Genomic DNA, 7,880 nt, shown 5'->3' on the forward strand with positions numbered 1-7,880 from the left:
CGTTTCTTTTGTGGGAGTCGAAAACCAAAAATATTGATCGCTGAAGCTTTGCACGTGAAATAGAGATAGTTATCCTGTACGTCAATACATAGGTTTGAATTACTCAACCATGTCACTAATAAATGCTGCATATAAACAGGGACGGACTTAGAGTCTAAACAGGCCCGGGCATTTCTATGCGATCCGGCCCCTATTGGTCTCTTTATGGGTTCATCCGAAAATGTTCACACCAACGTGAACTTTATATCTTTATAAGAAACATATGTCTTGTGTTGCTTGTTTATCTCTTAGTGTGTAGGACCCTTTACTATAAGGGATGAAGCCTATAAAAGCAATGTAAGCCTATACGGATGTTAGGCTATTATATAATTTCGGAAAATGCGTTAGATTAGTTGCCCAAATTCAGTTTTAGAGTCTGTAAATCAGCGGCTCTCAACCTTTTATGCTCGGCGACCCCTTTTTACAATCCCCCACACTGCCGCGACCTCCCCCCACACACACACAGCAAAAGAAGAATAGACAATAACCATCCATATTTTCGATGGTCTTAGGCGACCCCTGGCAAATCGTCAATCGACCCCCCAAGGGGGTCGCGACCCACAGGTTGAGAACCCCTGCTGTAAATGAAGACGCTCTGAGTGCTCCTTAAAGCCTTAGTGGCATCCATGCGGCCCTTTCACTGACCCTACCGGCTAAAGGAAGACCCGTCCACCGGGCTTTTGCCCGAATGCCCATATAGCCTGTCCGCCCCTGCATATAAACCTCTGGATGCCTTGCAGAGGATCACGTGATAGTTATATCCTCTTTTGGTTTACGAAGCGTAGATTCCACAACTGTTCTGATTTTGGTTAAAAACTAACGCTGCGGGAGATCGATCAACAGGTGTGTAAATGTGCAAGTGACGTTCAATTGAAGTGCACAAGCCACACAGTTGTGATCATTCATTTTTTTTTTTTTTGAATGGGTGACAGACACACGTTCATTCATTTGGTTTCCAAGTCACAGCAGCACATTATGACTCGTGTCACCTTCAATTGTGCCCCTTGCATACGGGAATACCCTATCGATAGTGTAGCCTTAAAATAGGTCACAGTGATTGTTAAATTAGGTGTGTAGATTGAGATATCCCATTTAGAAATAACACACTAGCGTGATGGTAAATAAGCCGTGTCAGTGAAGAGGGTGTTAAATTAGGGCTAAAAGGATTAATAGATTCTAGAGCTTAACTATTAGCATTTCTGTTAGGATTAGGGAAAATGTGATAAAAAAGTATTTTTATCATAGCGTGGTATCGGGTCATTTCAGTCCTGAGCAGACGCCAACTCAAACAGTGGTCTAGCTGACCGCTTATCAGTTGGGGAGACAATGTTTCCACGTCCCCGTATTTTCCAGTTGTTTCACGGCGGTTATTTGTGGCGCAGACTATAATGGACATACTGATAAGCAACACATTTTTAGGTGGGACAATAAATGACTATAATACAGTGGAAGCAGCAGAGATCGAAATATGATTTTTCATTTTTGTAAGATGCTTAAATATATATAAACTTGGGCGTTATTGGGGGCACACGCGTACTAGATCTAGATTAGACAAAAATAAATTATACTTAAGAACTATCTTTTCTTCTTATCTTATAAAATACAGACGTTACTTCGAAATAGAAGAGGATTACGTCCTACTCGTCATGCATTCAGTCATGCATGTTAACCAATGGCTTACATTCTGCCGAGTCATTAGTTTTCCCGGCTGGCACAGACAACTCATTCTATGCTCTAATAGCACTAGATCTAAATAGTTTAATTTTAAACAAAAGAGCAATCTTAAATTGTCATATTACTTCCATTCTATATTATAATAATATTTGTATTGTAATAAGGTTGTGGGGTACAAATTTACAATTAGAATAATAGATCTAGATTATATATTGATCTATGTTGGTAGACCATTATCTATATACTCAAGGCTAAAAACAGATCGTCTGCTAGATCTACATTTCCCGCGTCGCATCCCAGGTAAAATTGAAATATAAAAAAAAATAGTTAAGTGTTGAATCAAGAGTAGAGACATCTAAAATCCAATTTACATCTAGATCGTGTATTACTTACGATGGATTAATTAATGAATAAACTATCACAGAATCATATTAATATATATAGATATATTTTTTAATCACAAAAGGTTTAGATCTAAATCTGGATCTAAGTCCAAGTGAAATGGGACAAGGGCCACATGAAGGCTAACAGAAACGTGCAATGTCACTCGTACTACAGGCTCGTGATATAACTCTACTGACTACTCGACTGCATGGCCCTATACAAGCTGAAGATTGCGTCATTATCAGAATTTGACCTAATTTACCGATTTACACATTCTAGATCGAGATCTACATATACAGATCAATACTATTACTATAGATTTACGAAGGGTCTAAAATTCTAGATCTAGAAATCTGGAGACGCCAGGCCTCGTGGAAATCAAGACCGACATTCTACCCTGAGTCTATTAAATAGATTCTAGATCTATACAAATTGTACAACTAAAAATTTCAACAATCTTCCACCCGTCCCCTCTAGATCTACTAGATCTACATTCCCCCATTTTTGGTCTCAATCGGAGTCTAAACGCTAGAGGTAATTACTTCATTCGTTTGTTAAAGATGTCACGTGACAGGAGGGCATAATGTGTCTCCAAATAACACAGCCCAACCTTTTTTTTTTTAATAAGTTACAATGATGCACTCGTAGACTTGACTAGATCACCTGATCTTGTATTTTACCTGTGACATTAAGGTACAATAATTCATAACACCTCTTTCACACCTCACAATCCATTAATTAATCCTTGTTAGGTTAGAATTTTTTTAAAAATTTTGTCGATTTATCCACACAGAGAAGCACGCGAACACACACACACTCTTGTAAAGCAACACACTTGTCTCGTAGCAGCAGAAGGTTCACCTTTTTTTTTTAAATGAAAGTGTCACTCTCGTCTGCTAGACAGAGGACTCGCTAACGAAATATGTTTGATCGCTGCACGCATACACACACACACACTCTCTCTCTCTCTCTCTTTGGACTCGCTAACGAAATATGTTTGATCGCTGCACACACACACACACTCTCTCTCTCTCTTTCAACGATTCGCCCAAATAGTGTCTATTTTGTGATACTTATGTATCGATACTTTAAAAAACAATAAAATGTTCTCGGGTTTTTTTTTTTTCTTTGCTTATCTTATCTTATAAATTAAAGACGTTCGTTAAAAAAAATAAAAGAAGATAATTACGTCCTACGCGTATCCATTTGTAAATCTTGTCGTAATCATCTTTTTTTTTTATACATTTTATAAGATAAGATATAAGTACCTGAGTGACTTAAACTCTTCTAAGTCGTTGGTTTACCTGGCTGATTCAGGCAACTGGTATCATGCTCTAAAGCAGCGGTTCTCAACCTTTTAAGCTCGGCGACCCCTTTTAACAGCCCCACTCTGCCGCGACCCCCCCCCCCCTTCCCGCACACTCACACAGCAATAGAAGAGTAGACAAAAACAACCCATATTTTTGATGGTCTCAGGCGACCCCTGGCAAATCGTCAATCGACCCCCAAGGAGAACCCCTGCTCTAAAGGCACCATTCGTTTACATTCAATGTTCAGTATAGTCGTAATGGTTGTTTTTAAAGGTTGCTGAGAAGTCATTGTAAATATCGAGGGCTAGTGCTCCATTGGTGCTCTATATGTGAATAGAAGTGATGAGTGTGCTCTGGTATTCGAGAAGTCATTCTAGACTAGATATAGAGATTCGAGATTTAGAATCTCTATGCTGCCTGGTCATGCCCTGGACTGTCGTTCCGACGTCTCTATGGTCTCGGGTCCATTCCCTGTCCGCTGCCATGTCCCCGTCGTCCTGCGGGAGGTTTGGACTAGGGAGTAAATTATCTTCGACTCTGAAGGAACATCCAAAACATGTAAAACATTTTATGACATTTTTAACTGCATAATGGCGTCTAGAATGAAATTCAAGCGCTTCTTGAGTTTCGAACATGTATAAATGTACAGAGAGAATCAATTAGGCTGGCTGCTTGGTCGTGCGATATGCACGCTGGACTGTCGTTCGGTTGTCTTAATGGTCCAGGGTTCATACCCTGCCCGCTGCCATCAACCGTTGTCCAGCGGGACTAGGAAGTCTTCAGCTCTGAAGGAACACCCGAAACAAGTAAGACATTTTATAAAACATTTGTTTTTCAACAGCTGATCTGACATTTAAAAAAAAAATTGTCAGCATAAATACATAAACATTTTACATGCATACATATATATTTATATTCTAGTTACGAGTTACAATATTTCCATGTTGCACAGTTTGAAAACCAAATAGGTTTAGTAAAAAACAATAACACAAGTGAAGCCCTGTGAGTTTTTTAAATTACAATTTATGCCGTTGCAATTACAAACCACAATCGTCAATTACAAAAAGTTTTGTTTTTTTGTTTTTTTCTTTGTTAGTTTTTTTTTTTTTTTTTTGTTAGTTTTTTTTTTTTTTTTTTTTTGTTAGTTTTTTTTTTTTTTTTTTGTGTTAGTTTTTTTTTTTTTTTTTTTTTTTTGTGTTAGTTTTTTTTTTTTTTTTTTTTTTTTGTTAGTTTTTTTTTTTTTTTTTTGTGTTAGTTTTTTTTTTTTGTGTTAGTTTTTTTTTTTTTTTTTTTTTTTTTTGTGTTAGTTTTTTTTTTTTTTTTTTGTGTTAGTTTTTTTTTTTTTTTTTTTTTGTTAGTTTTTTTTTTTTTTTTTTTTTTTTTTGTGTTAGTTTTTTTTTTTATTTTCAGAATTTGGAAATTATCCATGAAAGTTGCTGCATCTCGCTGAACAAGATTGGGCTCCGTTTTTGTTTGTGACATTAAAAAACAGAAAAGCCGAATATAAAATAATAAAATAACAATATTTTACCAAGAAAAATTAATATAAGAAAAAAAGTTGCCGTTGATTTAAAAAAATGTGGGCAACAGGCAGCATAGAGAGTGCCCAAGGGGCAAAGGTTTAAAGTTAAGTTCTACTAGATGTGAGTGGACCGTGCTTTGAATCTGAATAGGTAGTGGCGTAGCTAGGGATTTGTGGGCCCTTGGAGCTTGACCTTTTTAGGAGCCCCTTTATTTTGACATCATAACATGAGATTAATTTACTTAATAAATATATATATGACTAAATTCTAATTGGTACAGTATAAATGTAAAATTAAAAAAAAAAAAGACTCTTTTAATGAGTAATAATGAGTGGCCGAGAGGCTAAGTGCGCTTGAACTTGGCTTGGCTTGGCTACCTAGAAGGGGGCTCGAAGTTCGACACCCGACTCGGGCAGAGTTGTGTTTACTGAGCGCCTAAAGGCAGCAAGGAAAACTAACTCCTAGATACTCCCTCCCCCCCCCCCCCAACTGGTCCACAAATGAGATTGGACCAAAAGCGCTCTGAGCATGCTATAAGCATGAAAGTAGCGCTATATAAAAGCTATAATAATAATATAATACCGTTGTTTATTGGCGAGATAATGCACAATTGACAATCTCAATTCAAATAACTTCACGTCGTGCTTTCTGTTCAGCAGAAGCATCTATAACATCATCTAGGTCAGGGGTTCTCAACCTGTGGGTCGCGACCCCTTTAGGGGTCGATTGACGATTTGCCAGGGGTCGCCTAAGGCCATCGAAAATATGGATTGTTTTTGTCTATTCTTCTATTGCTGTGTGGATGGGGGTCGCCGAGCTTAAAAGGTTGAGAACCGCTGATCTAGATCAATGCTGTCTAGTGTTTTTGACTCCACGTTATTAGCAAGATTACATGGCAGTGGCGTAGTAGGCCTATTTAATATTATGAATTCAGACCCCTCCTACCCCGATCCTAGCTACGCCACTGTAAATCGGACTACATTATAATGACACCTAGCGTTGCTTTTAAGAACCCTGAGATCCACTAAACAAATTTGAATAATTATCTCAACGCTTTGAACGTGACCTTTAGTTGACCCTGTTTGTAATTTACAATGTTCGCTTACACTTTTTTTTTACCATTTTTTTCCCCCCAAAAGTGACCTTTTCTATGAGGTCCTAGGTCAAACCTAAATTCACAGTCAACCTGGAGGCGTGGACGTCAAACCGTAGATGTATTACCAAGTGTCTCTGCAGTGTCAGTGTGGTACGTGGTTGTTGAACTGGTCCCATTCGCAATGCGGGCCGCTCCTCACGGGCATTTAGTGGCCTTCTCAAGGTTCGTATTGTGGGAATAGGAATGACTCTCGGCCCTAGCCACGACATGGTGGAACTGGACAACGTCCAACCGAGCCATCGTCCTTCTAAATGAATAAATGATCATCTAGTGTATTGGAAGAGAAGAGGGGGTCAGTTAGAGTGGCTGGTGAATAGCCAATGCCTCTCTTTAATCTCTGGAAGAAATCTGCAAAGCTCGAATTCATTTGAGGATGGTTGACAAACTTTATTTTAACTAAGGTACTAATAAGTAATAAGAAGCAATACCTATGTTCTTAAAACTGAGTGATGTACACATGTATTCGTGTATTCTTTAAATAGAACAATGTTTCTCAAACTTTTCCTAAACGGAACATTTCGCACGAGTACTTAGCGGAACTCTTTGCTTATTTTTTAGAAAGGGATTTTTTTATCAATTGTGAATTGTTTTTAAAGTATAAAACTTTTTAAATATATATATGGTATGGAATGATATGATGGTGTGGCGTCAAGCCTGTTTCTAGACTTTGACTTTGTTGGAAAAGAAAACCTTGCTTCGCACCAATAGGTTGTAGGAAGCTGAAGTAAAAAGGAAAGCAGCTTCATTTCAAATAAAAACAAAAAAACTCGACCAGAAATTATTGTATAATTTATATTTAATGGTATGTTTGTTTCAAACTAGAGTTGAAATCTAGATCAGTTTAAAGTTTATTGTATTGTTATAGAATTTGTTCGTGACCAGAAAAAAAAGACTAATAAAAATATTTTTTCTTGCATTTACTTTGCGATTTATTCAAGTGCATAATGCGTATCTCTTGGAGGAACCTTGTTTCCAGTCAGGAAGTTTTGAGATTGGCTAATTAGAGCAGCATGTATGCTCTCCTGACACAAAGAAGACTACGCTGGCTCGGACATGTCACCCGCATGCCAGATGGTAGAATCCCGAAAGATATCTTATATGCTGAGCTTGTGGAGGGAGTCAGACCCAAGGGCCGCCCAAGACTAACATATAGAGATGTCTGCAAGCGAGACATGAGAGCCACAGGCATCAGCGAAAGTATGTGGGAAAACATAGCCAAAGACCGGAGTGCATGGAGACAGACTGTGCGTGCTGGGACAACCCTTGCTGAGAACAAAAGAATTGAAGCGGCCTTAATCAAGAGGGAAAAAAAAAGCTGCCCTGTTCACCAGCCCTGAATCAGATGCAAACACATGCATGAATTGTGGCAAAGTCTGCCGCTCTAGACTTGACTTGATTAGCCACACCAGGTTCTGCCCCGTCTCAAGATTAAATCTAAACCAGTGACTCATCTGGGAGCATCCATTGCCTTTCGAGACAAAAGGAGCCATATTTTCACGTGTAACCCTACTTGTTAATTATTCACGTGTGAGACACTTAGTAGTTTCTATAGAGAGGCACCAAAGTTGACGGACTTTGAGCGTGACATAGTGACGACACGACTTAGTTGGGTTAGAGACTACCGATGTACATAAAGTCAGTTGGTGATAGGATTTCTTAGGGATAAAGTGTTTTATAGACAGAGACTCGACTGTGGCCTTTTCCTATATTAAACCATCATCTGTGTTGTACAAATGTTTGGACTTAGCTTCTTCACTTGTTACTTTGTGTGAGTCTATATTCTTGTTAGTTAGT

General features: G+C 38.3%; 1 protein-coding gene across 2 annotated transcripts in view; it reads right to left on the reverse strand.

Annotated features, from left to right (window-relative positions):
* Positions 1-2,923, reverse strand: part of LOC106077258 (dystrophin-like) — a 331,854-nt gene extending 328,931 nt beyond the window's left edge. The window contains exon 1 of one of the 2 annotated variants that reach the window (XM_056033067.1): positions 2,778-2,923. The gene's annotated coding sequence lies outside the window, so the exon portion shown is untranslated. Of the gene's footprint in view, positions 1-2,106; positions 2,255-2,777 lie in introns of those variants that run through there. The other variant, XM_056033069.1, reaches the window with a different exon arrangement.
* Positions 2,924-7,880: the final 4,957 nt, after the last annotated feature.

This window comes from Biomphalaria glabrata, chromosome 6 (assembly GCF_947242115.1).
Source record: "Biomphalaria glabrata chromosome 6, xgBioGlab47.1, whole genome shotgun sequence".
In the NCBI taxonomy this organism is placed as follows: domain Eukaryota; kingdom Metazoa; phylum Mollusca; class Gastropoda; family Planorbidae; genus Biomphalaria; species Biomphalaria glabrata.